This window comes from Tamandua tetradactyla, chromosome 11, assembly GCF_023851605.1.
Source record: "Tamandua tetradactyla isolate mTamTet1 chromosome 11, mTamTet1.pri, whole genome shotgun sequence".
Lineage (NCBI taxonomy): Eukaryota > Metazoa > Chordata > Mammalia > Pilosa > Myrmecophagidae > Tamandua > Tamandua tetradactyla.
Window position 1 is genome coordinate 48,429,778 of NC_135337.1, and position 14,830 is coordinate 48,444,607.

At 38.6% G+C, this 14,830-nt stretch overlaps 1 protein-coding gene across 2 annotated transcripts in view; it reads left to right on the forward strand.

Annotated features, from left to right (window-relative positions):
- PIGK (phosphatidylinositol glycan anchor biosynthesis class K) overlaps nucleotides 1-14,830 on the forward strand; it is a 162,172-nt gene that overhangs the window by 105,847 nt on the left and 41,495 nt on the right. The gene's annotated exons all lie outside the window — the stretch shown is intronic.

Below are 14,830 nucleotides of genomic sequence, written 5' to 3' on the forward strand. Positions count from 1 at the left end.
GTAAATTTGCTTGCAGCCTCCTCTAAAAGATTGGGATTTCTGAATCTCATTAATTCTTAGCTGTTACATAAACTTACTGTGTGTGCAGCATTTACCTGGACCCACCACTGTTATTACCCTCATCGGACTTCATGTTGTAAACATGAAGCTTATGTTGCTGTGAGTAATATAATCCTTTGTTTCTGACTCAGGAGTCTCATGATTTTTGCCTGCAAACATGAAACTGTCTTGCTGACTTGTTAGCTTGCAAATACCTTAAAATTTCAGACCCTTCGTAGTTCTAGGCAATAAATGATGAGGGCCAACACCTGACTAATAAAATTGCCTAAAAAAAAAAAAGACAGTGAAAATGGAGAGGAGGATATTACTAAAGAAATAAAACAAGAGCACTTCCAGAACTGAATGGTTCACGAAATGCTCAATGAATAACAAATAATGAATAACAAATAGACCCAAAACCAGAGACCATCTTTGTGAAATTTTAGAACATAGAGATAAAAATAAGACTTTAAAATCTTCTAGGCAGGGGGTACAAGGGTAGTTCAGTAGTAGAATTTTTGTTTGCCATACAGGAAATCCGATTTCGCTTCCGGGTCCATGCATTTGCCGAAACACAAACCAACTAACAACAACAACAACAACAACAAAAAAAAAAATCAACAAATAGTACTGTGATGACGGGATACATGGAAAAAAGAATGAAATGTGACCCCTGCCATACAGCCTACCAAAAAAAAAAATCTTCCAGACCAAAAAAGCTACAAGGAAAGAAATGAGTCAGAATGTCTTCAGACTTCTCAATAGCAGCATTGCAAACGAGAAAGGAATGGAGTAATATCTTCAAAATTATGTGAGAAAATAATTTCCAATTTAAGATTATATTTATTGCTAAATTATCCTTTAAGTATCATGGTATAGGAAATATATTGAAAGTCTCAGTAAATATTTTTACTGATCCTTTTTCAAGATGCTGCTAGAGATGTGCTTCTATAAATGAAAGAGTAAACCAAAAAAATCTGAGAACATATGCTCCAGAAAACAAGAGATTGATCCAGCAAGACAAGAAGCTAAGTGAAATTCCCAGAAAGAAAGACTTAGGGTGACAGCTGTGTGGAGATTTAACAAGCAAAGCATACAAATCAGGGCAGGGTGATGGAAGACTCCAAAAATGGCTGTCTCTGGAACCAGTGTAATTGATGGTAAATTACATTAAGTGTTTGACCATAGTAAGATAATTTTTAAAATTAAGAGTAGATTTAGTAAAAGCTACACTGAAAATTAAGCAAACAGGAGAATTAGGTAACTATTAATCTCAGGGAAAATGAAAGTCAGAGAACAAAAGATATAATCAGAGTACATTTGTGGTTAAACTACAAACAACAGTTGGATAGTTATAAAAATGAAATAACTGACTGTTTTAACTTGAAGCTATGCATAAATGTAAAAGGAGGGTGGGAGGTGGGGAATTGAAGGGGGGAGGAGAGAATGGTAGTGTCAAGAAACAAAATTCTCCTCTTGTATAGAATATCAGTGAATAATGTCTAAGATTGAAATAAAATAATAAATAGTATATGCGTTTTTTTCTAGAAATATTGGAGGTACATTCATAGGAAAAATAATTGGGGACGATTGCCTCTATAGAAGGAGAATTGGGGATGAGGTGGTAAGAGGACAGCTATTGTTTCTTATGAGATTCACATTACTTAGCTTCTAAAACAATTTTCAGGTAGTAGTTTGATAAAAATAAAATGAGAAGCAATAAAGAAAATTCGGTGATGACAAAAGTTAATAAATCTCTAGCCAGACTAACCAAGAAAAACCCCAGATGACATAAATGACCAAAATTAAGAATGGAAGAGGGGACATCAGGACAACGCCTCCAGAAATTAAGAGGATTTTAAGTGAGTGTTAGGACCTTTATGCCAGCAGTTTAGACAATTAAGATGAAATGGAAAATTCCTAGGATGATATAAATGCTATGGTGATTGAATTATGTAGTCCAGGAAGAAAAAAAAAAAAGATACTTAATCGTAATTTGCTTTCCTGTGGGTCTGAACCCATTACAAATAGGACCTTTTGAAGATGCTATTTTTAGATAAGATGTGACATAACTGAATGAGGGGGGTCTTAGTCCAGATTACTGGAATCTTTCATAAACTGAAAACATTCAGACATTACCGGAGAAAACCAAGGGGAAGAGCTGGATGTAGGTTATATCACTGGGAGCCTGGAAGAGAAAGGAGAGGGCAGTGCCACCTAACATAAAGCACAGATTTAAGCCAAGGAACCCCAAGGCTAATGGCAACCTGGCAACAGAATACTTTAATATTCAGGAAGAATGTAAACCTTATTGATATGTAGATTTTTTTTACTTCTCCTAGCCTCAAGACCATAAGCCAAGAAATTCCTATTGTTTAAGCAAACCTTGTAATAGCACTGGCAAAGTAAGATAAATACTGTTCTAGTTTGCTAGCTGCCAGAATGCAGTATACCAGAAATGGGCAGCTTTTAAAAAGGGGAATGTAATAAGTTGCTAGTTTACAGTTCTAAGGCCATGAAAATGGCCCAATTAAAGCCAGTCTATAAAAATGTCCAAATTAAGGCACCAAGAGGTTACCTTCACTCAAGAAAGGCTGATGATGTTCAGGGTTTCTCTCTCAGTTGGAAAGGCACATGGCGAACATGGCATTGTCTTCTAGCTTCTGGTCCAGGCCTCTTGCTTCATGAAGCTCCCACAGGCGCATTTACCTTCTTTATCTCCAGAGGTCTCTGACTGCATGGGCTCTCCTCATGGCTCTTGTCATTCTAAAGAAACTCTCTCCAAAACATTTCCTCTTTTAAAGGATTCCAGTAAACTAATCAAGACCCACCTGGAATGGGTGGAGTCACATCTCCCTCTAATGAAAGGTTGATACCCACAATTGAGTGAGCCACATCTCCGGGGAGGTAACCTAATCAAGTTTCCAATATACAGTACTGAATAGGGATTAAAAGAAAAGGCTGCAGCCACAAATGGGTCAGGATTAAAACATGGCTTTCCTAAGGCACATGATCCTTTCAAACCAGCACAAATACCAAAAATTCATTAAAAAAGAAATAGCGATTCAAGACAAGCTCTATCATAACACTAGCTGTATGGTTGAGAAACAAATGCCACAGTCTAAGTTCCAGTTATAACACATTAAGATATCAAAATATCCAAGTTTCAACAAAAGGTCACAAACCATACAAAGAAATAGGAAGTGAAGGCCAAGGCAAAGGAGAAGATTAAAGAATTAGAAACCATCCATTAGGAGAATCAGACCTGGAACATATCAGACAAAGACTTTTGAAAAAAGAGTCCTAAGTATACTCAAAGAGGTAAAAGAAAACATGGGCAAAGAACTAAAGGAAATCAGAAAAAGACTGATAGTTGAATCCAAAGAGTTTATCAATAGAAAGATAGGAATTATGAAGTGGAACCAAGCAGAGCTGAAGACCACAGTAACAGAAATTAAAAATTTTCTAGAGGACTTCAACAGCAGATTGGAGCTGGCAAAAGAAAGAATCAGAGAATGTGAAGATAAAACAATTGAAGTAATTCAATTTGAGGTGCAGAAAGGAGAAAGGATGAACAGAGCCAGAGGAACCTTGGGAAAATATGAAGCATACCAATATAGGCATTATGGAAGTCCTAGAAAAAGAAAGAGAGAAATGGGGAGAAAGAATATTCAAAAAATAATGACTGAGAACTTCCCAAATTTGATGAAATCGTGAATATACACATCCAAGATGCTCAACAAACTCCAAACAAGGTAAACCTAAACTGACCCATGTCACATCATATTATAATCAAACTATCAAAGATAAAGAGAGAATCCTGAAGGCTGCAAGGGTGAAGCAGTGTGTCACATTGAAGGAACCCTCAATAAGATATGTGCCCATTTCTTCTCATCAGAAACCATGAGGGCAAGAAAGAAGTAGGAAAACATTTAAAGTGCTGAAAGCAGAAAAATTGTCAACCAGAAATTGTCTATTCAGCAAGATTGTCTTTCAAAAATAACTTTAAGCCTCTTGATAACCACAAAGAAAATATTGGAGTATAATGCAAACTCAGAGACAGAAATTAGAGTACAAATTCTTGAGTACAAGTTTAAGGCCTTCAACTGATTGGATGAGAAAACTTCATATTGCAGAAGGCAATCTTTTTTGTGGATTGCGCATATAAACAGCTATAGAAAAAACCAACTGACTAATGATTTAAATACAGGCAGTACCCTTACTGCAGTAGTCAAACCAGTGCTCACTTGACCCATCAACATAACCTAGCCAAGTTGACACATGATATTAACCATCAGAGTAGTCTAGCTCAATAGCCTTTACCCTTCTTCACTGCACTACATTATGCTAGGAAACCATCAGTTCCATGGTGTGAACTAAGTGAATAATAACTGTATCCAAATCTGCATGTAGATTTAGATTCAGTTAGTATCTCTTTTGGTCGTAACGATTATTGTCTCCATTTGTGAGATTCTCTCTTTACCTCCTCAGCCTGTTCCTTTATTATCCAGGAAAGCATCATACATCCATGTATGATGTAAACATCTTGATTAGAGACCTTTTGGTAGACGCTTTCCTGGAAGTTAAGATGTGTTTGAAATTCAATCTGAGACTTGATATAATGAACCATTTTATCTTCTTCATTAATTTAAGACTTTCCATTAATTTAAAGCTCTGTGCAAACAAAGGCACAAATTCATATATGCTTTAGAATACTTCAGATTAACTAAAATGTAAATATCAAGGAATACTTAGCCTTGAAGATATGTTATGGCTTATTATCCTTCTGTGTTCCTAATTTATATTCAATCTTTCTCTGGATCTCTATTTCAATTATAAGACTTCTAATTCTTTAATATTTTTGGTAAGATTGACAGATTGCAAGTTCTTTATATTTTAAAGCATCTCTGTACACTATACATGATGGTGATACAGGGTAACCTTAGTGTCATGGTTAGGGACAGGTGTCAACTTGGCCAAGTTGTGGTACCTGTTCATCTGATTGGGCAAGCGCTGGCCTCTCTGTTGCAATGAGGACATTTCATAGGATTAGGTCATGATCACGTCAGCCACATCCACAGCTGATTCCATTTGTAATCAGCCAAAGGGGAGTGTCTTCTGCAATTAGTGATGCTAAATCCAATCATGGGAAGCCTTTTAAGGAGGACTCAGAGGGGACAGGTTGCATTCCTGCTTTGGCTGGTGAGCCTCTCCTGTGGAGTTCATCCAGGCCATCCATTGGAGTCATTGGCTTCGCAGCCTGCCCTGTGGATTTTGGACTCTGCATTCCTACGGTCACGTGAGACACTTTCATAAATTTTATATTTGCAAGTGTTCCCTGTTGATTCTGTTTCTCTAGAGAACCCTAACTAATACACTTAGTATTCTCTCTTTTTTTTACATGGGCAGGCACTGGGAATCAAACCCATGTCTCTGGCATGGCAGGCGAGAACTCTGCCTGCTGAGCCACCGTGGCCCACCCCTTAGTATTCTCTTTTACTCAAACAGACCGCACAAAAGATTACTATAGAACTATGTATGCTTTAAAGTTTCAGTTTACCGGAAAAAAGTACAGGCAGTATTGTTGCCAGGTCCAACCTTAAAACATAAATGATTATCTTTAAATTGTTGTTTTATTTATTCTTTGTTATTCATTTTTAGTCCTAAAGGTAATTTTCCCAGTATAATTAGTTCGTATTTAGTATTCTGGTGTGTCCATTGTCTATCTTTAGGGGTACTCTTGGCATTTGGGTAGGAGAATTCTTCCATTGTGCAGAAATTGTCTGTGCATCACAGGTTGTTTGGCATCCCTGTTCCTCCAGATGCTAATTACTAGGAACACTACTTAGTTGTGATATCAAAAAATGCCCTCACCATTTCTGAATGTTTCCTGCAGAGCAGCACCACTGCAGGTGATTATTTGTAGTGTCTACCCATAGAATCTTTTATTTGTATAGCCCAGTCTCTTAATCATAGAATTGTGATACTTTAAAATATGTATAATTGAGATTCTCTTCTCACTGTTCCACATTCTGAGTTATGTCTTGGACTCTGCAATCCTAGCTCCTGTTAAATGTGATATGGATGGGTAGTTTTTCAGTTCTTTGTTACTGTCTATGATTACTCTTCAAATCCTATTCTACTAGCATTTTAATGTTTTTCTGTTCTACCAATGACTACCCTTTATAGCTAAACTTTCCTAAAGTTCGATTGAAATATCTATCAGTTAGGAAATCTCTGATACCTTCTTTTTGAAAATGTGCCTATTGAATTCTAAATATCTGGAAACACATTAAAAGGGTGTTGAATCCATATCACTCTCCCTGCCTAGGGACTAACTTAGATTACTTTGAAATCTTATAAAGCCTTCCTTAACCATAGCAATTGTAAAACTGAAGTGAAAATAATATTCTACTCATTTTTTTTCAAATTATAAGGCAAGTAATAAAAATGGAACTACTTGAAGGTCATGAACTATTCTTTTAATATCAACTGGGATATGTCTTTAAATTAATGTAAATTAACCTCAGCTCTCATTTATGACTTATGGTAGTCACCTCCAAAAATGTCACTTCTCAAGTAATAAATGAAATAATAGAGCTGTTTTAAAATAGTGATCAAGATATCAATAGTGATATTTCATCAACTTTGTGTGAGTATGAAAATTTTCAGTTCATCTATCAATTTATTCTCATAGTTTCTGATATATTGAATTTTATATTAAAACTGAAAAATGTTAGCCTCATTAGTCTTAAAATATTTCAAAATAAAAACAAATAGATTCCTAACTGTACCAAATTTTAAAAGATATTTTAAAAGGAGAATATTTGATGTTATAAGGAGGCAGTGAAATGGGCCTACTCACAAATTGCTGATGAGATATATGATGGTACAGCAGCTTTGAAAAGTAATTTGCCAGTGTGTGTATATTTGTAATTAATAATAGTAATTTCACTTCTAGGATTTTATTCAGTTGAAAAGAATTAGATTAGGACATGTTCTAGTTTACTAGCTGCCGGAATGCAACATACCAGAAACGGAAGTTCCTTTAACAACAGGAATTTAATAAGTTGCTAGTTGACAGCTCTAAGGCCGAGAAAATGTCCCAATTAAAACAAGTCTATAGACATGTCCAATTTAAGACATCCAGGGAAAGATACCTTGGTTCAAGAAGGCCAATGACGTTCAGCGTTTCTCTCTCAGCTGGAAGGGCACATGGTGAACATGGCGGCATCTGCTGGCTTTCATGTGGCTCTTCCAAAAGGGACTCTCTCCAAAATGTTTCCTCTTTTATAGGATTCCAGCAAGGAACTCCACCTTCAGTGGGTGGAGACACATCTCCATGGAAATCATCTTATCAAAAGTTACCACCCACAATTGGGTGGGTCACATCTTCATGGAAATAATCAAAATGCTCCCACCCAGCAATATTGAATGAGGATTAAAGGATATGGCTTTTCTGGGGTCCATCACAGATTCAAACCAGCACAAAGGGGAAATTTGATAAGTTGCTCGTTTATAATTCTAAGGCCAAGAAAATGTCCCAGTTAAAGCAAGTCTATAGAAATGTCCAGTCAAAGGCATCCATCCAGGGAAAGATACCTTGGTTCAGGGAGGCCAATGACGTTCAAGGTTTCTCTCTCAAGTGAGAAGGCACATGATGAACACAGTCATGGGTTCTCTCTTGGCTGGAAGGGCACATGGTGAGCATGGCATCATCTGCTATATTCTTCTCCTGGCTTCCTATTTCATGAAGCTCCCTGGGAGGCAATTTCCTTCTTCATCTACAAAGGTTGCTGGCTGGTGAACTCTGCTTCTTGTGGCTGTGTCGTTCTGCTCTGCTCTCTCTGAATCTCTTTCTCCAAAATATTTCCTCTTTTATAGGACTCCAGTAAACCAATTAAGACCCACCCAAATTGTTGGAGACACACTTCCATCTAATCCACTTTAACAACCAGTCTTGATTAAATCACATAAGAAATGGCTGCCTTTACAAAATGGGATTAGGACTAAAACATGGCTTTTCAAGGGGCCATGCATCATTTCAAACCAGCACAGGGCATAAAGATTTATGTTTTAAAATGTTATGCTCATTACAGCATTTCTTAGGAAGCAGCATGATGTAATAGAATGACATTGCAGGATATTTGTTGAATGAACTGGATTTGATTTACGCTTCACTATTTAATAACTGTCTGATCTTCAAGTCTCTTTATCTTTCTCTCGCAAGCCATACACTAGAAATATAGTGGTGGTGGTGGTGGTGATCAAAACAGCCTGATAACAGTCAGGACAGTGATAACTTCATCTGCATTAAATGCTGCTGACTTAATCTAGTAGAGTCCCTTTCCTATTTCCCATAGCAGATGTTCCAAATGTTTGCCACAATCTTCATGCCTCTATCTCACCTCTATTATCTTTCATTCTCAGTTTATGACTTAGCCTCCTACATCTGGAGAAAATTGAAATTATTAGGCAAAAACTCCTTCTGCATACCTTCCCTATACCTTCAAACTTATTTTTATTTTCATGACTTCATTAGTCTTTTATCTTTTGTATCCATCTTGGAGGAAGAAGTATATGAATTGTAACAAGGGTAACCTTATGTTCTCCGTCAGTGACATTGCTCCATCAGTTATGCCTTTCTCTTGTCTTTATGGTCTCTCCATTGCTGACTTAGGTGTCCTTAAAAAAATAGTCTCCCTCATTTCTGCTTTCCCTTCAGGCATCATTCTTTTTCCTTCTTTAATACCAATAGCACTATGTCTCTCAGTGATGTTTTAAAAATAAATTAGCTCTGCTCATGTGGCACATTGAATTATGTACCTTAGAAACACATGTTCTTAATCTTAGTACATTCCTGTGGTTGTGAACCCACTGTAAATAGAACCTTTTGAAGATGTTTTTATTAGTTAAGGTGTGGCCAACCAAGTCAGAATGTGTCTTAATCCTATTATTAGAGGCCTTATAGAGAAGGCTCAGAAGGAAAGCCACAGGAAGAAGCCAGAAGTCAGCAGAACTGAAGGAGACAAGAGAATTCATGTGGAGCCATCCCCAGAACATCACAGTTTTTGGAGAAGAAGCATAGCTTTGCTGTTATTTCAATTTTGAACTTCTATTCTTTCAAAACCATGAGCCAATAAATTCCTGTTGTAAACCAACCCATTTTGTGGTATTTGTGATCACAGCTGGGAAAACTAAGATCATTTCTTCACTCTCACTTATTTCTCAACCTACTGTATTCGAGCTTCTAGCCCAGATAATGTTCTTATAACTGTTCTCTCAAAGTTCACTAAAATTTCCTAATTTTTAAAATCATCTTAATTCTCAACTACTTTATGATATTTGGCACTCTTAATCAATCGCTCTGTAACCTTTTTTTCTTTACTCTTGATCCATCATCGTATACTGATTTTCTTCCAAACTCTCTGATCACTTCTTTTGAAATCTTTTGCTGATTTCTAACTGGATCTCTCTAGGATTCTATTTTATATTTGTACTGTACATACACTCCCTACTGTGTAATCTGTCCTAATGGTTTCCAAATATCACTTATATGCCAGTGACCCCATCAAATGTCCTGACCTCTTTCTTCAGTTGCAGAACAGAATTTCTCTCTCTATAAGACAGCTCCACCTGGTTGTCTCACAAGTATCTCCAACATGTTATCTAAAACAGAATCCACCTCTTTCCTAAATGGTTCTTCTATTATGTTTTATATCTTAATTAATGATGCTTTATCTTCAATCATGCAGGTTCAGAAACTTGGATTTTTTTTTTTAATATTTCTTTTTCTCTCTCTCTCTTGCTCTCACTCTCGCTGTCCCTCATACACACACATTATCCATATATAAATCCTTTTTAATTCTCTTGCTCCCAAATTCACCTATTCTTTTCCCTTTTTGTTGTGTAGCTGCAACCAGGTGCAAAACATCATATTTCACAGTTAAATGATCATCATCATCGTCATAAAATAATTAGTACCATTGAAGAAGGTATTATCACTCCCACTTTACATGTGAATAAATTAAGGTTCATAATGTTTAAATAACTTGCCTAAGATTTTCCAGCTCATAAGTGGCAAAGCCAGAACTTGAATCTAGGTCTTTTAAAGCTCCACACCTATGGTTTTAACTATTATGCTGTACTTCCTCATTATGAATATTTTCAAGTTCTAACAAAGGAACTTTGTCCCCAGAAAATTTGATAAAATTCCCTCAACAAGTGGAGGGAATATTCTGGTTAATTTTGGAGAAAGTAAATATCAACAAATTTAGTTCAATGTTTGGCAGATGCATATTTATTTATTTAGGAATTGGCCTGAAATAATCCCTCCAACATGTTTGGTATTTGCAAACTGCAGCAGCACCCCACTCCTGGTACCAGAATCTGTTCTAGTTTGCTAGCTGCCAGAATGCAAGGGGAATTTAATAAGTTGCTAGTTTACAGTTTGTCATGGTCTTGTTCATGTGTCAACTTGGTCAAGTGGTAGTGCCTGTTTGTCTGGTTGGGCAAGTGCTGGCTTGTGTTTTGCTATGAGGACATTTCATAGAATTAAATCATGATAATGTCGGCTACATCCGCAGCTGATTCCATTTGCAATCAGGCAAGGGGAGTGTCTTCTTTAATGAGTGATGCTTAATCTAATCATTGGAAGCCTTTTAAGGAGGATTCAGAAGAGACAGGTTCTCTTCCTGCTTTGGCAGGCAAGCCTCTCCTGTAGAGTTCATCCAGGCCCTCCTTCAGAGTCGTCAGCTTCTCAGCCTGCCCTACAGATTTTGGACTCTGGGTTGCTATGGTTATGTGAGACAATCTTATAAATTTTATTATATTTACAAATATTTCCTCTTGGTTCTGTTTCTTTAGAGAACCCTAACTCATACAACTTGGTATCAGGAATGGTTCTTAAGAAACAGAATCTTAAAAATGGGTTTTTATGAATGGTTTTCTACTCTGACTATACTCAAAGGCACTAAGGATTCTGATTCCTATAATCAGAATGACACTGCCAATCCGTGGAGTGAGTTGGCAAAACAGATAGTCAAAATATCACCATTCAATTCTTCTGATACTTTGCTTGTATGAAGCCAGGCTCTGAAGGATAATGTTTTTGACACCTTTGCAGAATTTTGTGGAAATAGGAGGTATAGAGATGTTGGCTGGTTTTTGTTAAATACACTATATACATTAATGAGTGAAGGAGATGGGCTTAAGGCTTCAAACAAGAAGCTTAAACGCTGTCTGACAGATGGAGAGGTTTCTATAAGTGTCCTGAAGGAAAATCTTATTTCCTGTAGCTGTAGACTTGAGATCTCCAAAAATCAGACTCAGAATCTTATTGTTAGAGTAGCAATTTTACAATGTAAACTGAAATCTCAATCTTGCATGATGTCTGCCTTTAAAGTGAGAGCATTGATTGGAAAGGAGTGAGACCCTGAAAAATGGGATGGTGACATATAGATTGATAATGATGTTGGTAGTGAGGCTGAAACCCTGGGTCATACTGAGTACTCTCTAGATAACCCTGTAAAAGTCTGCCCTGAGAACATAGCCACCCCACCTCCAGCCTGCCTTGAGGAGTTGGCCACCCAACCTCCACCAAAGAGATTAGCCCTAGAGTGATTAATCCTGTTTCACCAGATGAAACTGCAAATGAATGCCCTGAAGCAAATGGCTTGGAAGATACTTCTGATTCTTTTCATGACCCACCCCCACCACCCCTCATTTCTTCTAGACCTATAACTAGACTAAAGTCCCAACAGGCCCCTAAATGTGAGGTACAAAGTATCACACATGAGGAGGTACATTATACTCCAAAAGAACTGTGTGAGTTTTCCAATTTATATAGACAGAAATCAGGTGAATATGTGTGGCAATGGATTTTAAGGGTGTGGGATAATGGTGGGAAGAATATAAGCTGGATCAGGCTGAATTTATTGATATGGGTCCACTAAGCAGAGGTTCTGCATTCAGTGTTATAGCTCAAGGGGTTAGAAAAGGCATTAACAGTTTATTTGGATGGTTGGTTGAAACATGGATCAAAAGGTGGCTGACATTACCTGAGGTTGAAATGCCAGAACTTCCCTGGTATAATGTAGATGAGGGGATCCAGAGGCTTAGAGATTGGAATGTTAGAGTGGATTTATCATGCAAAGCCTGCTCTTACATCCCAGGAATGTCCGGAGGATGCACCTGTTACCAGAACAGTGAGAAATAAATTTGTGAGACTAACACCATTACCCCTGAAGCGCTCTATAGTTGCACTTCTCTGTAGGTCAGATATTACTGTAGGAACTGCTGTCACTGAGCTGGAATCCTTAAATACAATGGGGATGATGGGATCCCAACTTAGCAGAAGCCAGGTGGCAGCACTTAATCGCCAAAGACAGGGTACATGTGGCTATTATAATAGACAGCAAACTCAAAGCAGGAGTCAAAATTATATGACTCGCACAGATTTGTGGCATTGGCTAGTAAATCATGGGGTACCTAGAAGTATAATAGAAGGGCAGTCTACTAAATTCTTGTTTGAGCTGTATAAACAAAAGAGTTCTAGGTCAAGGGAACAGAAGTCTAACCTGAATTACAAAAACACAGAGTCACGGCCCCTTAACCAATTTCCAGACTTGAGACAGTTTACAAACCCAGAGCCCCTCGAATGAACGGAAGGCCAGGTCCCTTTGGGGGAGGACCCTGTTACAGTGCCACAAATTTATACTGTTAATGTTCCTCCAAGCCTTCCTCAAGGAGACCGATGGCCTTTTACCAGGGTAACTGTGCTTTTGGGAGAAGGAAATGATCAGATATTTTAGGGATTATTAGACACTGGTTCAGAAGTAACATTAATTCCAGGGAACCCAAAACGTCACTCTGGTCCACCAGTCAGAATGGGGGCTTATGGAGGGCAGGTGATCAATGGACTTTTAGCACAAGTCCATCTCACAATGGGTCCAGTGGGCTCCTGGACCCATTCTGTATTTGTTTCCCCAGTTCCAGAATGCATAATTGGAATAGACATACTGAGCAACTGGCAGAATCCCCACACTGGCTCTCTAACTTGTGCAGTGAGGGCTATTATGGTGACAAAGACCAAGTGGAAACCACTAGAACTGTCCCTACCTAGTAAAATAGTAAATCAGAAGCAATACCAGATTCCTGGAGGGGTTGCAGAGATTACTGCCACTCTTAAGGACTTGAAGGATGCAGGGATGGTGATTCCCACCACATCCCCATTCGACGCTCCTATTTGGCCTGAGCAGAAAACAGATGGGTCTTGAAGGATCACAGTGGATTATCGTAAGCTCTACCAGGTGGTAACTCCAATTGCAGCTGCTACAATTCCAGATGTGGTATCATTGCTTGAGCAAATCAGTACATCCCCTAGTACTTGGTATGCAACTATTGATCTGGCAAATGCTTTTTTCTCAATAGCTGTTAGTGAGGACCACCAGAAACAATTTGCTTTCAGCTGGCAAGGTCAGCAATATACTTTCACTGTCCTACCTCAGGGGTATATCAACTCTCCAGCCCTATGTCATAATCTTGTCCACAGGGACCTTGATCATTTCTCCCTCCCACAAGACATCACACTGGTCCATTATATTGATGATATCATGTTGATTGGACCTAGTGAGCAAGAAGTAGTAACTACTCTAGACTTACTGGTAAGGTGTTTGCATTTCAGAGGATGGGAGATAAATCCAACAAAAATACAGGGGCCTTCTACCTCAGTGAAATTTCTAGGTGTCCAGTGGTATGGGGCATGTCGAGATATCCCTTCTAATGTGAAGGATAAGTTGCTGCATCTGGCCCCTCCTACAACCTAAAATGAGGCACAACGCCTAATTGGTCTCTTTGGGTTTTGGCAACAACGTATTCCTCATTTGGGTATGCTACTCCAGCCCATTTATCGAGAGACCAGAAAAGCTGCTAATTTTGAGTGGGGACCTGAACAAGAGGAGGCTCTGTGATAGGTCCAGTCTGGTATACAAGCTGCTATGCCACATAACCCAGCAGATCCAATGGTGCTGGAAGTGTCAGTGGCAAATAGAGATGCTGTTTGGAGTCTTTGGCAGACTCCTATAGGAGAATCACAACACAGACCCTTAGGATTTTGGAGGAAAGCCTTACCATGTGCTGCAGATAACTACTCTCCTTTTGAGAAACAGCTTTTGACCTGCTACTGGGCCTTAGTAGAGACTGAACGCTTAACCATGGACCACCAAGTTACCATGAAACCTGAGGTGCCTATCACGAGCTGGGTGTTATCTGACCCACCAAACCATAAAGTTGGGTGTGCGCAGCAGCACTCCATCATAAAATGGAAATGGTATATACGAGATGGGGCCAGAGCACGTCCTGGCACAAATAAGTTATTTGAGGAAGTGGCCCAAATGCTCATGGTCTCCACTCCTGCCACATTGTCTTCTCTTTCTCAGACCAGAGCTGTAGCCCCTTGGGGAATTCCTTACAGTGAATTGACTGAGGAAGAGAAAACCTGGGCCTGGTTTACAGATTGTTCAGGACGATATGCAGGTACCACCTGAAGTGGACAGCTGCAGCACTACAACCCCTTTCTGGGGTGTCCTTGAAGGACAGTGGTTAGGGGAAATCCTCCCAGTGTGCAGAACTTTGAGCAGTGCACCTGGTTGTTCATTTTGCTTGGAAGGAGAACTGGCCAAAGGTGCGTTTGTATACTGACTCATGGGCTGTTGCTAATGGTTTGGCTGGATGGTCAGGGACTTGGAAAGACCATAATTGGAAAATTGGTGACAAAGAGGTCTGGTGAAGA